The following is a 23,004-nucleotide window of genomic DNA, read 5'->3' on the forward strand; positions in this document are numbered from 1 at the left end:
TGATAGCAATTGGTTGAAGCAGGAAAAATAAAGCTTACTGGAGAGTTAAATCTTTGATAAAAAAAACAAAAAGCAGGGACTAAAGCACCAAACTCTACAGATAAATGGCGCCATGTATAGATTGCAAGGAATCAGGTAGAGCGTGGCCGTGTGAAGATAGAGGGAAAAGGAAAGGACCTTATTGAATTTTTTTTTAAATTATTTATTATTTAACTTCAGTAATTACATTGTATTATGTGACACAGTTACATAGATACTTGGGTTCTCCCCACCCCTCCCCAAACCCTCCCACCATGGTGGATTCCTCCACCTTGTTGCATAACCACAGCTCAAGTTCAGTTGAGATTTCCCCATTGCAAGCGTATACAAACCTAATGCTGAGAACACATGATTATAAGAAATTTGATCAAGTTTCTCTTTCAGATATAGCACCCCAATGTTAAAGACAGAGCTAATGTGGGAACAAAGCTAGAAGCACAAGATGGTATGAGTGGCTGATATAGTCAATCAGGAAAAAAAATAACATCCCTAATGAAGACAGAGGCAGTGGGAGAGGGCAACAGAGAATTCTTAAGAGCCATGAGGCAGGACCGACAGCATGTCATGACTGAAAACTCTAGAGTCCATGAAGGAAGGGCAGAGGACTGACATTTCTGAAGCAGCTCACTGTAGGGACAGAGGGCCTCTTTGATGATACAGGTGATCTGGATTGAGCAGCAAGTTTGGGGACTTGGTGGGGGGGGAGGGGAAGTCAGGTTTTAATGTTCTGACTGTGAGACACTTAGAGATATGAAATATGTACCACAGCAGTAAATAGTCCTCAGAAGAGAGATATGACCCACAGTTCTGCGATTAGGGCCTAAACAATGATCTAACTTACAATGGGGAGGGAAATGGGCTCACAGAGGGCGTATATACAGTGAGGGAGGTGAGAAGATGACAGAAGATGGAGGCAAAAATCCTGACAAGCCACAGCTTTCTGACCCTGAGACAAGTGGCTTAGGTCTGTGATTCTAAATCCTGGTTGACTTCAGAATTACTGGGGAATTTTAAAATATACTCATGCTCCAGTCTTAGTCCCCAGTGACTCTGATTTCACTGGCCTTCTAGGACCTGGGCTCATGTATTATTTAAAAGCTCTTGGGTATTTCCCATGTGTGGCCAAAGGTGGAATTCCCTGACAGAGATGACCCCTGAAGTCTTACCACTGTTGACCTTGGTGCTGCTTTTAGTAACGGTCACTTGGTGTTCTGAATTGTATCAGGTTTTTCATTTCCAATCTTGCTATTATGGCTGGAACTTGGCCATGTTTCCTCTCCTCCTGTTTTACTTAGAAATGGACTCCACAGGCAGTAATCTCTATGGGCACACTGAGGCTTTGGCTGCAGGACAGGCTGCTGCTATGTATCTGGTTCCCTATTGGTGAGTGCTTCCAAAAAATAAGTGTGAAGCCCATTTAATAACCCAACTGCATTTGTTGTTATTGATGTCCAAAATATCACAGGCTTAATTAAAAACCCCTGACAACATTTGTACTCTGTCACAATCTCATGTTTAAGCTGTCCATATTTTGATTGTATCCCAAAGGCGGTAGGTAACACTCCTCCAAAAATCAGTGAGATGGGGAAAGATCTTGGGAATTTGGACATGAACCACGAAATCTGGTGGAAAACTCTTGATGTGAAATATGCTTGGCAGTCAAGAAGTATCCACAAATACACAGGGAAACAGGTAATCTAAGGATCTAATCTAAATTTCCTTTGTGAGGCACATATGTCTAATATTTTCCCATTCTTCTAAGAGAAAGAATGTTTTCATTAACGTCCTTGCAAAAGGAAAGGAAAACACAGCTGTTCTTCCCAATATATTTTTATCCCTTACTGTATTAAGATCTGCAAAACAACTGAGATGACAATAAAGGTAACTAATTGTATCCCTGGATTTCCTTCCCTTCATATAGTTGCATTTAGCTTCTTTAGTTTCTTCTTTGTCTGCTGTACAGCACACAGGGCAGGCATGTCTTGCAGGACTTAGAACAGTACACTTGTAACAGAGCCAGAGAACAGGTAAGGGAGGAGTTGGATGTGGTGGTTAACAAGCTATTGGGGACTCCTGCATCCATACTGGAGTGCTTGCATTTGGGTAGCAGTTCTCTCAATTTTAGCTGTCTGCTTATGCCCACTTTGGGATTCCCTACCATCTATGTGGGAGACCCCGATGGAGTTCCTAGCTCCTGGCTATGGCCTGGACCAGTCTTGGCTGTTGCAGGAATTTGGAAAATAGCCAGGGGCTAAGATAGCTCTGTATACCTGTGTCTGTCTCTGCCTTTTAAATAGAGAAAGAAGAAAGAAAGAGAAAGAGGAAGGGAGGGAGGGAGAAAGGAGAGAGAGCCAGAGAGAAAAGAAAGAAAAGGAAAGTAGGTAAAAGAAAGAAAGAAAGAAAGAAAGAAAGAAAGAAAGAAAGAAAGAAAAGAAAGAAAAGAAAGACAAGTAGACTTGTTTATCTACCTGATTGGCATCAAAATATAACAGCTAGGTATGTGTGGAAGCACACAGCTGATTTCAAAGCATAGGAGAAATCATTGTGAAACACTTTTCAGCCTTACAGATTCTAACATAACCTTAGAGGAAAGAATGCATGAGTAATATTCTCATTTTCGCTGGAGGCAGAGAGAGGGGTGGTAGAGGGGCAGATACCATTTACCTGGTAAGTCCTTAACTAGGCAACAAATGCCGGTAGGAAACGCAGAGAATTTTGCATTCATTCAGGAATATGTGATTTGATAAAATAGAAGTAGCCGTATCATCTCCCAGCAAACTGATTCTGTTTTCCAAAGAGAATGTTTGCTTTCAAGGAGAGGCTATTCTTTGGCTACTAAGGCATGGGCAGCACACAAGGAAGGAAGGAGACGTGGGTTAATTTGTAGTTATCGCATAGGGCCAAAATGAGCAGCCATCACAACTGGGACAGAAAGAGCCTCTCTGCTAAGGTAAATCTCTGTGCAGCTTAAGGTCAAAGGGCTCTATCTGAACAGTTTGCTCTGATAGCCCTGGTATGGTCCCGTATGGGTGCTCACAGGTCCCTCACAGAGAAGGGTATGCTCTGAACATGAATTCAGCATCACAAACCCTCACACTGTCCTTCAGGCTGACCTCAACAGAGCACTGCCCTGGCCTCTTGTTGGGATGAGGACAGTCACATTTGCCTCCCTGGCCTCAATCTTCTCCCTCTCTCTCGACGATCACCTAAATATTGTTTGTGGCCCAAATACAGCTAGCTGACTACATTTGTACAGTCTGCATTTGTTTTTACATTTTTTTTTCCCCATGGCTGGGAAAGAAGCAGAATATTTGTGATATGTGCAAATCCCATGAAATTCAAGTCCCATACATCAGGGGTGACTGGAACACAGCCACACAGCTGTCTCTCGCTGATGCTGGGCTGTCACAGCAGAGCTGATCGGCTGCAACACAGACCCTCCGGCCCAGAGAGCTGAAAAGATTTACTGCCTTGCTCCTTTCTGGAGTTTGCCAAACCTGGCTCTAAATCGCAGACTCGCTACTTTAGTTGAACACTGGAATCTGGGGATTTAAGTAATATGGACGCCTGGGTCTCAGGCCTAGAAATCTTGATCGAATTACTTTGATGTTTAATTGCTTAACCTACCCTTCTACTGAGTGGAAAGCAGAGCAGATACAGTACTATCATCATCTAAGGTAGCCTACCATCACTCTACTCTTCAGAAACTCCAACGGCTCCTCACTGCTCAGGGAATCCCATTTCAAGACTGCATCTCACTCTTCCTGCTGGAACCAGTATTTCGTTCCTAAGGGACCCTGAATTCTCCTGACTCTACATCTTGCCAATGTTTCTCTCTTTGCCTACAATGTACCCATCACCATCACAATGTACTTCATTCATTTCTAAAAAGCAACTGAGTGATTCTCTCTTCCTGGATTCCTCAGATATGCCCACCACATTCAAGATGTGTTAACTCCTCCTCAAGGAAAGAAATAATGTTGCCATCATGGGGACACTACCCCATTCCCTCTGCAATTCTACATGAAAGTGCCTAGACCTGTAGCACAGTGGATTAAGTCACTGCCTCCCAACTCCAGCACCGTATATGAGCACAGGTTTCAGTCCTGACTGCTCTTCTACTTCTGGTACAGCTGCCTGCTAATGTGCCTGGGAAGGCAGCAGCAGGTGGCCTGATACTTGGGTGACTGTCACTCACATGGGAGACGCAGTGTTCCTGGTTTCTGACTTTAGTCCGGCCCAGCTCCACTACTGCAGACATTCAGAAAGCAAAACAGCACATGGAAAATCTGTTTTTGCTTTCTGTTTGTTATTCTGCCTTTCAAATGAAATAATCTTTAAGAAAATTTTTCCTTTCTGCTTTATTTTGAATTCTATGATACAATTCCATATGCTCTGGGATTTCCTCCTCCCAAATGATTTTCCCCATATTATTACAATAAGGAAGATGCTTAGTAAATATTTCCCACCCTTTAATTCTACAACCCTTTTGGTTCGTTCACATTCATAGAGTCTTCTCACTCCTTCAACTATCCACCCAGGTCATCTGTTTCCTCTAGGCTCTCAATTCATGACACAACACCTTAACTTCTTTCCTGTCAGTAACCTCAGCTTCCCCTCGCAGACTCTCCCTCCCTCCACTCGCCTTATGCTAACCTGAACGCCACAGCACTGAGCACTTGAGGACTGATTCTTGGTTGTTGTTTCTATCCCTGTCCAAAGCCTCCCAGCATGTTTTCTCATCTCCACTCTCCCTCTCTATGCCTACAGTCCATTTGCTACAGGTTAAAGCTTATGTGATTAACTGGATGACATGTCCAGTCGACACTTCTACTGCACACATGCTGCAGGCATCGCAGCAGTGAGAGAAAGCAAGGTGGATAGGCAGTGAGGCCACTGGACTCAGCGGGGCTTCAAGGCAAGTGCGGCATGTCAAGCAATGGCATACTTAACCAGCAACCAGGCATACAGTAAGTGCTTAGGTGCTGGCTGGATGACTCCAAAATTATTATTAATACTGCTCTCCAAGTAGCTATGTGGATGAATGACCTGCTCACAGTTCTTAAGTAGATTACTAAATCAAATGCAAATTTTATGCTCTATAAATTATTTTTACAGTTATAAATAGTACTTCACTATGATAATTATAAACATTGTGGAAATTGAAATTTGTTTTCTGCTGGACTTTAGTTTTGAGTATTTAGTATTTCTAGATCAACACATGGATAGTAATGGTGCCCATGCTTACAAACGTCACTGTTTTTCCTAAAACACAAACTACCCCTTGAACATATAAAAAGATAGCTATTCTACAGTGATGACTTTGAAAGATTAGCAACTTTGGTGCTAAAAGTTAGCCTTATCCCTACAACCCAGTGTGAGACCACAAATCTGCTGCAACCCAAACTGTTCTTATTTCTGTCTTCAAAGTTCCGTGTTATAGTCTTCATGACAATTAACAGAGTAGAAAGTGTGAGGCCTTATTTAACAAGTTTATACATTTTAATAATGCTTGATTGCTACAAAGTAATTTAGTAAGGCCAAATAATGCAATTAAACAAAAGGTAAAAACAGAAGTCCTATTAGAGATGTTAACTATAAAGAAGTAAGATTTCCCAACTGGAAACAATAAAAGCAGTATGGGTTTTGCTAATCAGTACTCTAGAGTTCTATGTAGGAGTTCTTCTAGAGTGTCACTAACCACCTCTTGCATGTATGGAGAGATGTGTGAGCAGTCCATGAGGACAGGATGAGAGCCAAGCTCCGCCGAGCCTGGATCTACATGAACTCTATCAGCACTAGAGCCACACACTAGTTTCTAGGGGATAATCTGCACAGCCCTCAAGGGGGAAAGAGATGAGAAAAGAATGGAGAAAACAAAATTTCTCTGACCCATGGATAAGCCACTACACAGTTCTAAAAACTGATCAAAACGAATGCATTTCATGTCATGACCCCAAATAACCCCGAGGATCACCTCACTGGAAAAGCTCAAAAATTGTCCTGTGCCAGTTATTACTGAATCTCTAGATAAGTCCACAACTCATTTTTATTATGATTCCTCAGCTGGGACCAGGGAGGTCAGACATGACAATGTAGGCTTGATAACTCCACTGCTTTCTACATCTAATTTAGCACCTACTGCAAAAAAAAAAAAAAATCATTTCTATCAGCCATGCAACCATCATTGATATCTCTCTCTGCTGCATCACGCCAATAATAAGAGTCTCAAATTCATTTCAGGGGTGGCTGGGCTTTTTGACCTATCTTATCCTCAACTACTATGTCAAAAATAGTCTTATTTTTGTTCCATATATTAAACATACATATTTTCTTCTTTATCTTTGGCCTTTATGACAAAAGAGTCTTTATTTGATAACCAGAAGATGATTTAATACACAACCTGTCTTTACGTCACTTCAGAAAACAGTTGATGGTTTTCTTAGGTTGTAGGGTGAGGTTACTACAGAGATTACCAGTGAAACAAAATTTCTAAAGTTGGCTCATTGCCAAAACCTATTTTTCAGTTACAGGCAGGAAGGGGTCGTGTTTGTGATGGGAGAGAGCAGAGGCTGAGGAATAGTGGTCTAGGGAAGAGGCCAGGCTGCAGGCATGCTTTGCAGAGAAGGAATGACTTCTGCAGTCTTCCATAGACTAGGCCACTGCACCAGCAGGTAGGTGAGGGAGCTGAGACACAAAGCAAGTAAGCTGGGCTTTCCCCTATGCCCACCAACCCTAGCTCTACATAATTCATGCTATGAAATTATCAACCACATTCACTTCATCTGGCGAAAAGATGTCCACACAGTACAAATAATGCTTCAGCTAAGTCCACAGAGCACACAGGCATCTGTGGGGCTCGAGTATTGCTGTTCTTTCATTCATCCTCATCACCCTCAGGAGCCCCGGGCCCATGGCCTGACACATATTCTCACAAGCTTAGCTCAGGGCTCTCTGTTTAACCTCAAGAACCTGTCCTCACAGCCAAGCCTCTTAGCGCTCTGCCCCTCCACTGTCCCCGTCTTCATTTAGCTCTTTAGAGACAAGAGCTAAGTGAGAGAACTGAATCATTTACGGACTGTGTATGCAGCAGATTTTCTGGTTTTTCATTGAGACAAGATTCTGAAGTATTTACCTGCCCCCTCAAAAAGAACTGAATTAGTTTAATACACAATAGCACTTACAAAGTTCATGGAAAATGGAATGAAAAGATATTTACTTTTGGTACAAGATTATCCTGAATCTTAGGCACATGGGAATTTTTCAGTTTCTGGGAAACACCTGCTCTTAAAAAAACTATCCATGGAAACAGAAATTCCTTTGCTCCAAAATACACATCTTTTCAATCCACTGTACAGGATTTTTGGAAGAACCCTTGTAGATAGATACATGATTCGGATGTAAAATGACAAGTATATCTCCGGAAAGCTCAATGAACTACCTATGATGACTATAAAGAAGGGATATGTAGGGCCCAGTGTAATGATCTTGTGGTTAAGTCCTTGTCCTGCATGCACCAAGATCCCATATCAATGCCAGTTCCTGTCCCGGCTGTTGCATTTCCCATCCAGATCCCTGCCTGTGGCCAGGGAAAGCAGCAGAGAAAAGTCCAAAACACTGGGACCCTGCTTTCAAACAGGCAACCAGGAAGAAGCCCCTGGCTTCAGATGGGCCGCCTGGGGAGTGAATCAGCAGATGAAAGCTCTTTCTCTCTGTATCTCCTTCTCTCTCCACACATCTGCCTTTCCAATAAATATAAACTTTCCTTTAAAAAAGTTAAAAGTATATAATCCATTTCAAAGTCTAAACACCTTTGATATTTACATGCCATTATTTATTTTCAGTGTTCATGGTTATATTTTAATGATAAAAATACATTTGTCCAAAGCTTTATTGATTGCAAACTCCATGCATATCAGCACACTACCTCTTTTATTTTCCCCCATGTCTTCCTCTGTGTCTGACAGCTAAGTACCATCAATTAAAAAAAAATCGTACAACATTAAAAGTTCCTTATCACTCTATTAATCGTAAAGAGAAGCTCTATGTTCGTTTTACTTTTTTCTTCTTATTCAACAGCAGCATCTTTCCAATTCCTTATATTCCTGTGCACCTGGAGACGATTCTAGGGGCTTTCTGGAGCAGTGGGCATTTATGCACTGGTGGAGGACAGCTGTGCAGGGGCCAGTGTCCTTGTGCCAGTGACTTATCTGGGATACTGTGGTCTGGGGGAATTCCTTGGCTATTCTTCTCACAGGCATGTGAGTAACAGAGTTCCTCTTTATTGGCCCCATTGGTTACGTTCTGAAATGAGTGATTCCATTTGACAGTAGTCATGTTCGCCACATGCATATGAGCTGAAAGCGTCAACAGCTCAGCAGCTCACCAATTTCCTTAGTTCATTCTCTTGACATTTGTGTCCAGGCCACTAAACAGCATGTCTTTGCTGTTGCACTTGTTTTTTGGTGCTAACACCGTCTACTGACTTCATACTTCATACTATAAAAGATGACATTGTAATCTTCCCTCTGGCTGTTTAGGTTATTTGTATGGTTTCCACCTCTGCTTCACAAGACAAGTCCTTCCTGCCATTCATATTTCCATCATTTCTTTACTTCAATTACATTTTCATTCCTGTATATTTTGTTTTCCTTGGTAGCTAAAAAAAAAAAAAAACCAACTTTTTTCCTTCGCTAAATTTTCTATGTATTTATTGTAACTTCATTTCCAAATTTTCTTCTACTTATCTAAATCATCACTGTAGAATTTTATTCATACTCAGTAGTAGCCTTTTTAAAAAATTAGCTTAAAGATGAATTTTACTGCATGTAAAATGATATAAATGATGTCACACTATAAATAGCAAAAAAGTTTATAATGAAGTAAATCGGCATATTTTTCACCTCACATTATTTCCAACTTCAGTGTGTACGTAGCAAGGGCAACTAAAATCTATGATTTTGGCAAAGAAATGGAATACAATACAATTACATTAAATAATGTTCTCCACAAGCCAACTCTGTAGAATTGCTTTGGTCATTCAAGGTTTTTCAAGACTACATATTTCAGGATTATTTGCTTCTATTTCTCTCTAAAAAATTTTTAAAACTATTTACTTATTTGAAAGGTAGAGAGAGGAAGGAGAGACACAAAGACAGGGAGAGTATGAACGACAGAGAGCAACAGAGAAAAAGAAAGTCTTCCACCTGCTGGTAAACTTGCCAGATGGCCACACAGCCAGCGATAGGTCATAACCAACCCAGGAGGAGGAACTTCGAGTCTCCCACAGGGAAACAGGGATCCAAACACTTGTGCCGTCCTCTGCTGCTTTTTCCCAGGCCATCAGCAAGGTAGACTGCATGGAACTGGGGCAGCTAGCACTTGAACTGATCCCCATATAGATGCCAGCATTAAGTGGAACTATTTTCTTGACCTCCCTTTTGGCTAGATTATTCATTCATAAAAATGCAACTGGTGGCTGAATTAGTAGTAATCCTCCAACTGCAGCTTTGGCATCCCATAATGGTTCTGCTTCTAATCCAAGATGCTCCACTTCCCATCCATCTCCCTACTAAAGGCCCGGGAAAGCAACAAAGGATGGCCCAGGCTTTGGACCCCTGTACTCATGTGAAGGGCGTGGAAGAAGTTCCTGGGTCCCAGTTTCGTACTGCCCATCTCTGGCTGTTGCAGCCACTTGAGAAGTGAATCAAGAGATGGAAGCTTTCTGTCTCCCCTCGCCCCCCACTTCTTTATAAGTCTTTTAAGTAAAATAATTTTTTCTTTTTTTAAAGCAACTGATTTTTATACATTGATTATGTACCTTTGCAAGCTTACTAAAGCATTTATTCTAATAATTTTTGATGGAATTTTAGGGCATTTCTACACATAGAATAATACCATAAGTAAATAAAGTTACTTCTTCCTTTCCTATTTGAATGCCTTTTTAATTTTTCTTGTCCAAGTGCTTATGCTAGTACCTCTAGTACCATAACTACAAGAGTATGTAATATTATCTTGTACCACATATTAGAAGAAAAGCTTCCAAGCTTCTCCCCATTGGTTATGATGTAAGGTATGTGTTTTTCAGAAATGAATTTCATTACATGCGGAGATCGCCCCTGGGTATCTGCCTGTTTGGCCTATGTGGTAGGTCCTAAGGACAGGGGAGTCCCCTTACAATGGTCTTGGCACACCAAGACCTCAACCTGACCTGATCACTGGCCACACAGGCAAGAGCACTGGGCCGCACCCCCACATTCCTTCTCTCTCCTTGGATGAGCTGCACTGGGGCTTCCTTGTAAACTAGTGAGAAGTCAGTGCGGTCCCACATTACCTGCCAGGTGTAAATTATATGTGTGACCTGCAGCATGGCTGGCAGCCGTAAGTGATGTATGTGACCTGCAGCAGGACTGCAGGGTCCAGAGACACAGGGCTGCCCTTCTAGCCAACTACAGCGCTGTTGGTGGGTTATAGGATTGCCAGGAGATGCCCTTCTGCCAGCCCATTTTCTGAGCCTATGTAAGTTTGTGTTTGCTTTACAATAAACAGACAGTCCCTGGTATCTCATCATCACTGCCACTCATCTCCTTGGTGGTTGCCAGGGTCAGAACCTGTGAGAATTATGCTGAGAAATCATTTTCTTTCTTTTTAAAAAAATTTATTTATATGCATGTGTTACATCCCAGGAAAAGAATCCAGAATTTTTCCCTCCTGTGTGTCTTGCTTCTTCACGATCTATGATGCCAGTTGAGATTGTCAGTACAACGATATCAAACTTGCAGGATGGGAGCAGATTATCTGCCAGGTTTCTAGATCTTTCAGCTGCATGTCCAATCTGGAGCTGATACTTTACACTTGTTTAACCTGTCCATGAGTTTCCTAGTTCTGTGGTCACCAATGAGTTCACTCACCAATGTACCCAACTTCATCATCATGGGGAGAGAGCGGACAGTGTCCTTGGAGTACGGCCCAATGAAGAGCTGGCATTTGCCTATTTTCTCAGCACTGTAGATGCTCTACAGGGCATTGGCCAGGACACTCATGCATGCTGTTGTGGTGCCACCGAAAGATGGCACCAAGAGAACTCTGCTATTCCTAAACTATTGGAGTTATAATCCACAAAGGCTGTTGAACTCCGTCAAATTTCTGAGTCAAATATTTTCTTATCTCATTCTGCTAATGAAATATATTACATGGATTCTTTTGCCTATGTTAAACTAGGGATATCAGGGATATGCATATTAGCGATACATCATATTTGCTCATGCTGTATATAATCTTTGGATATGTTGCTGAATTCAGTTTTTTTTAATTTTACACTTTAATGGTGTTCATTAGAGATACTGGCCTGTGATTTTCTTTGTTGAGGCCTATGGATGAAGATGGAGTTGGCCTTTTGGCTAAGATCAAGTGTCACCTATCTTCATCTCACCAAAGATGCTTCTGGAAGGCTCTGTTGCAATCTGGCCACTCTCCAGCTCTGCTGCCCAGCTGTCTCTCCTCCCGACACCCTGGAGATCCTGCTTACCACTCTTCTTTTCCTTTTTCTCCTGGCCTTCTCTCATACCTCACTCTCTTGTTGATGATGTTCAGAAGATTTGGGAACACTCTGAGAAGGGGTATGCTGAAAGAGGAGGGGTGCTGTGATGTGGTATAAAATTCTAGCAGGAAAAGTACTATTCCTTAAAATGTAGAAGATATTCCTCATTCGTTGTCTGAGTGCTGCTGAGAGGTTTGAAGCCATCCTGTCTGCCGATCGTAGAGTGTGCCTTCGTCCCTGGGCCTATTCTCTACTCAGTCCAGAGTGACTGTTTCATTCGCCAGTTCATGCCCTCGCATAACTAGAAATGTTCTTGAACTACGTCATTGATTATTTTCCCCTTCTCCTCACTGATTTTTGGAATACCAATTATCTGAATGTTGAAATCCTTTCGTATTTTTACTTTTCTGCTGTTTCTACTGTTTTCTATCTAGAGATTTCCTGTTTTAGAAAGTTGTCCCAATGTTATTAAAAATTTTTTTGCAACCCACTTTTTTAATTTCTAAGAATTCTGTTTTGTATTGTAAATCATTGTTTTTGTCATGGTACTTTGATCTTATTAAATTAATTCAAAACTGACTCTCATTTATCTGGGAATATCAATGCTAGCTTTTATTTTCTACATCCTGATTAGTCCTGTTTATAATTTTTTATTTTTAATTTTTCTCACTTGTCCCTGTCTGCTTGTGTGGGTCCTATGACCAACTGCTGAGTCACCTGGTGCCTTTTTTCAAGTGTCTGGTAATCCTTGCCTGTCACTGATACTTAAGGGACTAAAAGGCTGGCTGAAAGGTCTGGGTTGATGGTTGTACATGTTAATATGACACTGGTTATAGGGATGATGTGGCTGGACTGTTGAATTTGTAAACACTGATAGCCAACATTTTTACAGACTGGATCCAACAGGTTTCCCAGACACTTTTCTAAACTCTAATCAGGATGGTAAGCTCATGTTGGACTGCCAGTCTCCCAGCTGCTGAATGAACAAAAAGGGCATTAGACATCCGTATGCGGACCAAACTTCTCTGACCCGCGGTGTCTTTCAGCCTACAGATTTTGTTTCCCCAAAAGAAAAAAAGGATCCAATATTTTGTTGGGGGAACTCTGGGATGCTACCTGGAAGTCTGAGTTGTGGACAGAATGAAAGAATTTAATGGCTTCTTACACAGTTTTTAAACATTCTTATTTTATTGCCTCTCTTCCTATTTTTCTTTCAGACATACCAGCCAATTCTTCTACTATCTGAGGACTCTGTGGTATACAGCTGTCCATTATTATCTGAGGATGACTAGTTCCAGGACCCTTGTGGATCCAAAATCCTTCGGATGCTCAAGTTCCTATATAACATGATGAAGTATTTGTATGTAACGCACAGAATCCTTCCATATTCATTAAACTATATTATTATAAACTGAACTTTAGTAACAATACCAAATAAAATGTAAATGTCATGCAAATAGTTTTATGCTGAAATATTTTTTTGAGGAATAATAACAAAGCAAAAAATGTGTACAAGTTCAGTAGACAATAATACCTTTGTTCTACAAGTGGCTGAATCTATGGAAGCAGAGTCCATGAATCAATATCAGGTTGATATTTAGAATTTTAAGTTTGGTGAAATTAACTGCTAATTGTCTGTATTGTCTCCAGTTATTTTTGTGTCATTATTGCTGCTTCCATTCCTATGGTTTTTATCCTTGAGGGCTAATAGAATGTTATATACATATAAAGCCTCCATGCTGTAGTTTTGCCAGGATTTCTTAACCAGAAAACAGACTTAGTATTTGAAGCATTTAATGAAAAAAGCCCTTAGTTTACACGTACACATATGGAATTCATGTGTCTTGTTTCAAAATAATCAACAAAGAACAAATTGAGTTATAATCTAACATTAGGATCCCATGCATAGATGAAAGTGAATTTCACATGAGGCTAGAAATTCTATGATGATCCCCCTCCGGCCCCCCTTTGTTAGATTTATTTACTTTTAATTGGAAAGGTAGATTTAGAGAGGGAAGGAGAGACAAAGAAAGATCTTCCATCCACTGGTTCACTTCCTGAGTGGCTGTAATGGTTGGAGCTGAGCTGATCCACAGCCAGGAGCCAGGGATGGGAAGTGGAGCAGCCAGACGGGAACTAGAGCTTCTGTGGGATCCTGGCACTTGAAAGGCAAGGATTTAACCTACTGACATGCAGTTCTGGGCCCAAGGATGACTTTTTTTGTTTTAAGATTTTTTTGCAGTCAGTGTTATGGCATAGTGGATTAAGCTGCCATTCAGAGCACTAGCATCTCATCTTGTCCTTGTTACTCGTTCTAAACCTGCTCACTGTTAACGCAACCAGGAAGGCAGTAGAGCTAAGTACAAAGGGTGCTTAGCACCCTTCACCCACATGAGAGACCCAGAAGAAGCTCTTGGCTCTGGGCTTCAGCCTGGCCCCGCCTGGCCACTGCAGCTATTTGGGGGGTGAACCACCTGATGGAAGACCTCTGGGTTCATCTCTCCTTCATTCTCTCTAACTCTGCCTTTCAAATGCATAAAATAAAACTTTCAAAAATAAAACTTACTTTACTTGAAAAGCAGAATCTCTCTCTCTCTCTCTCTCTCTCTCTCACACACACACACACACACACACACACACACACACACACACACACACACACAACAGATAGAATGAATGAATGAATCTTGTGTCTGTTGGCTCATTCCCAAATATGCCAAATAGTAAGAGCAGAGCAAGTCCAAAGCCAGGAGCCTGAAACTCTATCCATCTTAGTCACGTGTGTCGTAAGGACTCAAATACTTAAGTCATCATTTGTTGCCCCCCCACCCCGAGGGTGATTAGCTGGAAGCAGAATATCTGGGATTCCTACCAGGTACTTTATATAGGACAGAAGAGAGGCAGCTTAACCCACTGCACCACAACGCCTGCTCAGGGTTCCAACCAGGCACTTCATATAGAATAGAAGTGTGGCAGCTTAACCCACTGCACCATGATGCCTGTCCCTTTCAGGTATACTTTTATGGCTTTCTTTGTCCCAGAGGCTGTACCAGAGTCCCTACCAGCAAAAGGAGTTGTGAAAGTGGAATCATGTTTTTTTTGTACTTGACTCCAGAATCAGCTTAGAATATTAGAGCATTGCTTCCTCACCTTTTTATATTTGTTTGGCCTAAAACAGCAGATTCAAAACAGCATTAAAGTACTTTGAGAGTGAATCTATGACTCACCAGCTAACACAGGTTGAACAGAGATATAGGATACATGGGAAGTATTTTTGCCTATGTGGTTTGCCTATGACACTAACTCATGTCCAGATAGAATCAGTGAGTCACTATCTTAGTGCTTCAAAATGAACATTTTGCTCATGACCTGGGAATTTCCCCATAAAAGTTAAAAGATTCAGCACTCAAAAATTCACTTTTTAAAAAAACTCATATGTCTTTGATCTGTGCAATTTTTGAAGATGAAGGTGTATGTGTATCACCTGCCTAATAAATAGATGAACCCTTCAGTGAAATTCTCTACCTTTCCAATTTTGGTTTCCAAGTCACTTAATACCCAATTTATTCCACTGTGTTTTAAAATACACACACACACACACAGTCTGAGAATGCAACACTTCCAGAAAAAAATGCAAAATTTACAACAAAAATGTTTAGACTGTACAAACGTGGCAGTTCAAGTCATCATACACTTTAAAACATGGGGTGGGTACTGTGACTCCATGGAGTATGTACTGTGGCTCCATGGAGTATGTACTGTGACTCCACGGGGTATGTACTGTGACTCCACGGAGTATGTACTGTGGCTCCCCGGGGTATGTACTGTGGCTCCATGGGGTATGTACTGTGGCTCCATGGGGTATGTACTGTGACTCCATGGGGTATGTACTGTGACTCCACGGGGTATGTACTGTGGCTCCATGAAGTATGTACTGTGACTCCATGGAGTATGTACTGTGACTCCACGGGGTATGTACTGTGGCTCCACGGGGTATTACTGTGGCTCCACGGGGTATGTACTGTGGCTCCACGGGGTATGTACTGTGACTCCACGGAGTATGTACTGTGGCTCCACGGGGTATGTACTGTGGCTCCATGGAGTATGTATTGTGGCTCAGCATGTTAAGCTGCACCTGTGATGCTGATATTGGAGGGCTGGTTCTAGTTTCAGCTGCTCCAATTCTCATCTAGCTCTCTGCTAACATGCCTGGAAAAGCAGCAGAAGATGGGTCAACATGTGGTGGGCGAACATGTGGTGGGAGTTCAAGGCTTTTGGACTCTGATCCAGCTCACGCCACTGGGGTCATTTGAGAAGTGAACCAGCTGATGGAAGATTCATATTCTCTCTTTTTCTTTCTCTTCTTTCAGGGATGAATGTTTTACTGTTTGTAAGAGCAAGGAACAGGAAGACAGAATGCAGCCCAGGCACTGAGCTTTTTTCACTTAGTTACGGAATCTGGGGTAAGTTGACTTAATGAAATACTGCTGAAAGAATAACAAGAAACAAAGAATGCAAGAAGCACACACTATGCTTGAGTGCAGTAACATTCACACAATGGAAGCTTTTTCCCCTGCCCTAGTCACTTCTTATCTTATACAGCACTTGTCTGAAGCCAGACTATTACGAGTACCAAAAATAAAGGAACAGAACATTCATCTTAGATTGTAAGACTTGAGATGGAATACAATAGAGGAGTGTACTTTCATCCATTTAAAAGCTTATCTGGCTCATATTTGATCAGTTTTTCCTTAATGCTGAAATAAACATGGTAACCAGGGGCAAGTATCAGAATGGCGTTTCACACTGGATTACCAGATACACCCTGCTAACCAGAATACACACTTAATGTTAGCTTTACCATTGAAAATTACATGTTTAAGTCTCTTACAAGGTTATAAAGTTATTAATGAGCCACAGTTATCACAGAAAAGAGAATCAGATTAGAAAATCTAGATAAGTTTTTTTTTTTATCTTTAGAAGTTACTCCAAAGAGTCTACTCACTCGTAACACTGTTATTAGGGTAATAAAAATGAGTTCAAATCAAATATTATAATTTTAATAAATCAAGTTCATATCAAAGGCGCAAAGGAATTATAGAGGTCTCTAATTTTTCTGAAACTTACATAAAACAAAGCATGTAGAAAAGTTGGACTGAAATATAATAAAGATGACTTTCAAAGAATAAAATTCATATTCTCTTAATACATATTTATCCAGTCTTTCTGAACCCTGGTATCTACCAGCACTCAGCATCTCAGAGTCAAACTTACCACCACCTATCTTATTACTCTTTTGGAATTTTCTAAAAGCAGTATAATAAAAAGAAATATCAAAAGTAAAGCAAAAAATTAAACCCGAGTGCATTTCTTCTACAGAGTGTTTCCTTTCAGCATTTTAAATGATTCCCAATCAGCTCACTATACGCCAGAGATTAAGACTACTAGCACTGAAGTCAGGGTCTCAAAATGTATGAGTCTTCAATACTCTAAGGTCCATGTATTTAAGCACACTTGAAATACTGACTTTCCCAAACAAACCCCAAGTCCCCCAATACAGACATTCCTGATTCTTCCCTGCAGTGGCTTATAATTAACCAAAGAGTTAGATGAACGGGCCTTTGGTGTCTGTGGGATTTTTCTTATCATAACCTTCTTGGACAAAAACCACTTGCCAGAGAAACAGGGTCATTTCTGGAGTTAGCTGATGCTTGTCATGCGAGTATGACACACGTTCAGTTCAGCACCAGCAGGTCAGAACTGGACAGAGCTGCATGGTACTCTGCGTCAGGCAGGTATGAGCGTAGGGTGAGAGGGCAGAGTTGTGAGGCGTAGCAAGAGAACACAGGGAAAGATAGGTTCGGCAAGGATGCTTCTGGCAGAGGAATCAAGAGTGTGTTCTTGAGAATTCACCTGCAGCGGCCCTGGGGAGCACGCTCCTCTTGGCGCTTCTCGGGGGCCCTCCGTACAGGTCCCCGTGCACCATGCTGTGAACCCCCTCCAGAGCATCTGCTTCTTGGAATGAGTGCTTCTTCCCTTTCACAACATACTGACCAGACACCTGTTTCAATTCAACACAGACTAATTACACTTAACTTTTCTGATGTCTCAACGTTCAAGACGGAAGACACCAAAAGGCTTTGTGATGTTGGCAAGGCCAAGACAGCATGTGGGCACTGGCAAGCCTCCTCCTGTGCAGCTGAGCTGAACAATCACCTTTTATATGTTTTACGTTTTTCAGTTATATAAATATTTTTACCTTCTTTTCCTTTAGTGTCTTTAAAATTTTAGTGTGAGAATGGATAAATGGATAAAAGGGAACCACTCTGCTTAAAAAGGGTTTTTAAAAGAATTTCCAATTAGATCTCCAGTTTCTTCAAATGTTCCCAAATCCAGCATGTTCATTCTCATTCTCTCTGTCTCTCTCTCTCTCTCTCTCTCTCTCTCTCACACACACACACACACACACACACACCCCACAGACTGAGTTGATAAGCTTATCGTCTAGTGCTTAGAATAACAAAAATACAAAGATAAAGAGGCTACAAGGAAAAAGCCAGTCTCGTAAATGTAGAGCTACTCTGGCTTCAGAACAGACAAGATCGCGAAGGGCAGACAAGGGGAGGGACCAGAAAGCAGTGTACAGGGGCTGGCAGCTCCAAATCAGAGTGGAAGAGGCACAAGCCTCATCCAGGCAGTAATCTCAGGACTGTTAGTACTGGCTGGAGTAAAAGGCAGAAGAAATTACTGCTGCAAGTTTTAAAAAACATTCAAGGGTCCTTGTAAAATGTGCTGTCCTACCAATACTTTATCTACAAGTCTATGTGGCATTAACAACAGAAAGAGAAATTATCACAATTAATTCAGCTATCTTGGAAAGTCAGATAATTCTATAAGGATTAAAATATCCCACAAGGGCTGGTGCTGCAGGGCACTGGATTAAGCTGCCACTTGTGGCACTGATATCAAGTACAGTTTTTAGTCTCATTTCCTCTGCTTCTGATTTAGCTTCTTGCTAGCGTGCCTAGGAGGCAACAGATAATGCTTCAAGAATGTGGGACACCCTGCCACCCATGTGGGAGGATGGAGTTCGTGGCTTGAGGCTTCAGCCTGGTCCAGAGGTGGCTGCTCTGGTCATTGGGGAGTGAATCAGCAGGTGCAATCAAGCAATCAGTCTCTCTCTCTCTCTCACCCTACTTTATAAATAAATATGCTGTCAAAAATAAGTTATCCCCCAACTAGTGGGTTAGTTCCTTATTGTTGCACTAACAAGTTACTGCAAACTCAGAGGTTTAAGACAACACAAACTGAATATCTTATAGTTCTGGAGGTCAGGAATCTGAAATGGGCTTTGGAGCAGAGAGCAGGCTCTTAGGGAGATCCTGCTATGCTGGATCCTTGGATCCATGGTTCATTCCTTCCCTGACATTCCAAGTGCATCATTCTGCCATCTGCTTCTGTCCTCTCATTTCTAACTTCAGCACTCTTGCCCCCTTCTCAACAAGAGCCTTATGATTACAATGAACATACCCAGAAAATCGATAGGAATCTATCTTAAAACCTTTCATTTAAACACGTCAACAACTCCTTTTCATTATGGAAGATAAGAGTTGCACATTTTATGAGTGAGAAGTATATATTTTGGGAGGGGGTCATTACTCTGCCTACACTGACTGGTCTCATTGCTGCCATGTAAACTGCATAGAGAACTGATTTAGTTATGTTTCACTGCTCCTGACTGACATTCAAGAAAAATTCAATCACTTGATTATATGAGCAAAAATGAATCATATTTATGATAAAGTTAGAAGGTGAATAAATGTGGAATGGAGATACAATGGTCAGGACAATCATCTAGGGCAAGAAAAAGTATCTAGATCTTCTTATATACAGTTTGAAAGGCAGTCTTAAACTGAAAGACAAAGAATCAAAGGCTTTTTAGGAAATTTAGAGAGATCACATAAACAATCATAATGAAAAAAATCTGGTAAGCAATCTGTTGCTATCTAGACACAACAAAACCACGGTTAGTTGAAACACTCAGTGAGGAATGATGTGGTCTGGACGTTGGCTGCAGTAGCTTCAGCTGCTGGAGCCCACTGGGATGGATTCCTGGCTCCTGTCTTTGAACTCAGCCAGCTCCGGCTACGGTGGCTAACTGTGGAGTGGACCAGTGGATCAAAGCAACCTCCCACTTCCTCCTTGCCTCTTCTTCTGTCACTTTGCCTTTCAAACAAATCAATAATTTTTTTTTTTCAAATAGAAGAACCAAGTGGCATCAAACACAACTACTTAGATAAGAATGTCAAGATAGCCTTAAAAATGGGAAAATGAGAAGTATTTTTTCAGAAAATGGCTCTCCTAGAGTCACCAGAAAGCCAATCAGTAATAAAAAGCCTGCTAGAATCTACAGCGTAAGAACTCCTGAACTGTTTTTTCCCTGGGGTTGGTGTGGTGCAAGCAGTTAATGCTACCGCCCACATGCCAGCATCCTATGCGAGTGCCAGCTTGAACCTCAGCTGCTCTGCTTCCAATTCAGCCTCTGAAAAATAGTCCAAGGACTTCTGTCCCTGCAATCCATGTGGCACACGGCACTTCTGGGAGCCGGTCTGCCTGGCCCAGCCCTAGCTGTCGCAGCTATCTGGGGACTGAACAAGATGAAAGATCTCTTTGTCTTTCCCTCTCTAACTTTTTCACACAAATAAATATTTTAAAAAATTTCTTTCCTGTTTTTCAAAGAAAAAAGTTTAATCTGAAGAACTAGGATTTTTAAATAATTATATCACCAAGAAAGGTAACAGTATCAGCTCTGTTCCTATTGAAGCAACTTAATGGTTTTTAAAATGCTGAATTGTTAAGTGTAAAAACAACATTCTGAAAAAAAAAGTTATAAAAATTTTACAGAAGGTGACATTGCCCTTTTATATACTATGCTTCGCTTCTTTCACTTTTGTTTCTACCTTATCTTGGACTTCCAGGCAGCCAGTTTGGGTGAGTCAATACTTAACTGGCTTCTACATATGATTTAAGAGCATTCCTCCTTTATATTTATTCCTACTTGCTTTGAACAACCACAGCAACACTTTACTCCTTCATGAGAAAATTCACCATGGACAACTTTGGCGAGTCTGTCTCTTTCAGTGCCAACAATGTATCCCACCAGTTTCACCAACACACCTCCTACTCAGGTTTGAGGAAGGAACACTCCAAGTCCACAGTCCACTGTGGCCATGCTCCCTGGATGCAGACAGTCTAGCTGCAGCAGGTAACTAAGCAATGTTTGCTTTATGCTGACAAAGTTGAAGGCATTGTCTTTACTCCCTGGTTCCAGGATGTTAAGAGAAGTAAGCAGGTGCATTTGTTATTATGATTTAACTCCACAAATCAACAAGAACACCCCGACAGGCATCTTTGTCATCTACAGCAGTTCCCCCAAATCATAGCATCTAAAAACAAAGAATTCATTATTCTCTACCAAAATTTTCCAAAAAAAGCAGTCTGGAGCTGATAGCTAAGGATCAAAGTATTGTTAAACTTAGGCGACCTTTCATGGGCAAACCAAAAATCTCAGCCACATTTTAAAATACTACTCTAATTACTTAAGATGCATGAAGGTTAATTAAGAAAACCTTAATGGAATAGAAACTACACACATGCAAATTTGACTTTTCATGTAAAATTCTAAAGTCACTTTCATTTGGCTTAGGTAATTTTACTATCATTTCTTACACATTACTACTCTTACAAAAACTAGGCGAAAAGTTTTAAGTTTATTCTATTCACAAAAAATATATTGCTCAATTTATTTTTATGTATGTTTAAGAGGGTGATATGCTTTACTTGGTAGGCAATAAAGCACTGGCAAGAAATTCTTCTTTCATTGCTGAACAAATGCAGAATTCAACCAAACAGTACTCCATTCATTTGGTGTTTTAAGTGATTAAAGATTATGCACAGTTGATTCATTAGAGTTCTCCTGTAAAACACTAAGACACCAAACTTCATTTCTACTAAGTGTTTGTGTAAAAATAGAGAAAAGCATATACTAAAATTACTTCTGTTGTGTATGAGTAAAGCAAATGCTTTGAGCAGAATTAAAAGAGCTAAGAAAATGCTATCTCCTTTATAAAAAGCATTCTAAAATTCAAAATTAAAGCCTTAAGTAGGTGGCATTTAATAAGATTATTTTACTTTTTTTGGCAAAGAAATGAAAAATGATCAAATATGAAAAATTTGTTGCCATTTTGTAATGGCGTTACAGTGAATTCTTCATGTATATGGCAATTTCAAAAGCTACATGCGACAGGAAGAGCTAACCATATTAATTTTTGGTCAATGTAGGAGAACCAACAAGGCACAATACACAATACATACATATATATATATTTATAATCTGAGATCAAAAAGAAAATATGTATATTCTTGTGTATGTGTATATATGTATATATTCTTTTTGATTTCAGATTCATTAAATATTTGTTATACTTAATTATTTTTGAAACTCTTTTATTATTTATTTGAAAGGTAGAGTGACAACAAGCGAGGGAGAGGCAAAGTACTCTTCCAGCCACTGGCTCATTCTTCAAATGGTCACAAAAGCATGGCAAGATCTCCATGCGGCTCTCCCTCGGATCATCACCAGCTGCCTCCCAGGTTCATCAGGGAGCCTCTGGCTTGGAAGCAGAGCCTGCACTTGAATCTAGGCACTCTGGTGTGGGATGTGAATGCCCCCAGCAGCATCTCAACTGATGTGCCAAATGCCCACCTGCCAGGAATTCTCCAATCTTTTTACCTAAACTTCTGAATTGCTTAGAGGAGCCTCTTCCAAGTGATCACTTTACCTGCAGTGTAATTGTAGTAATATAAAGGAGTGTTTTGGACTGAACTGTATTTATTCAAAAGGTTGTGCTGAAATCTTAATTACTGGTACCCCAGAATACAACTTTATTTGCAAATAAGGTTACAGACTGCATCCTTAATTCAGCATAATTGATGGTCCTTATAGAAAGATGAGGCCAGGGATGCACGGAACCCCTCATGGCAAGGGTACAGACTAGAATTATTTAAATGTAAGTCAAAGAACACCTAGGGTTGCTAGGAAGCGGCAGAGGGCAGAGGCTTGTCTTCATACTTGGAACCTACAGTCCTGGGAGGCAGTTCAGGTCTCTTTTGTACCTTAGTAGAGCTACCCCAAAAAACCAAGAAGAGGCTGAGTGAAGAGACATCTGAATGAATGAAGAATTCGGATAGAGGGTTTCCTAATACTGGGTTTCTGAGAACACAACAATGGGACTGCAAATGATGAAATAAAACTCTTACATTACTAACCTAGAACAACCCTAATCTTTTTTTTTTTTAAGATTTATTTTATTTTCATTACAAAGTCAGATATACTGAGAGGAGGAGAGATAGAGAGGAAGTGGAGC

General features: G+C 40.8%; 1 protein-coding gene and 1 pseudogene across 2 annotated transcripts in view; both read right to left on the reverse strand.

Annotated features, from left to right (window-relative positions):
* The window catches only part of CDKAL1 (CDK5 regulatory subunit associated protein 1 like 1), a 648,926-nt gene that overhangs the window by 142,992 nt on the left and 482,930 nt on the right, over positions 1-23,004 (reverse strand). The gene's annotated exons all lie outside the window — the stretch shown is intronic.
* On the reverse strand, positions 10,697-11,081 carry LOC118758251 (small ribosomal subunit protein uS8-like; annotated as a pseudogene).

Source organism: Ochotona princeps, chromosome 1 (genome assembly GCF_030435755.1).
Source record: "Ochotona princeps isolate mOchPri1 chromosome 1, mOchPri1.hap1, whole genome shotgun sequence".
Lineage (NCBI taxonomy): Eukaryota > Metazoa > Chordata > Mammalia > Lagomorpha > Ochotonidae > Ochotona > Ochotona princeps.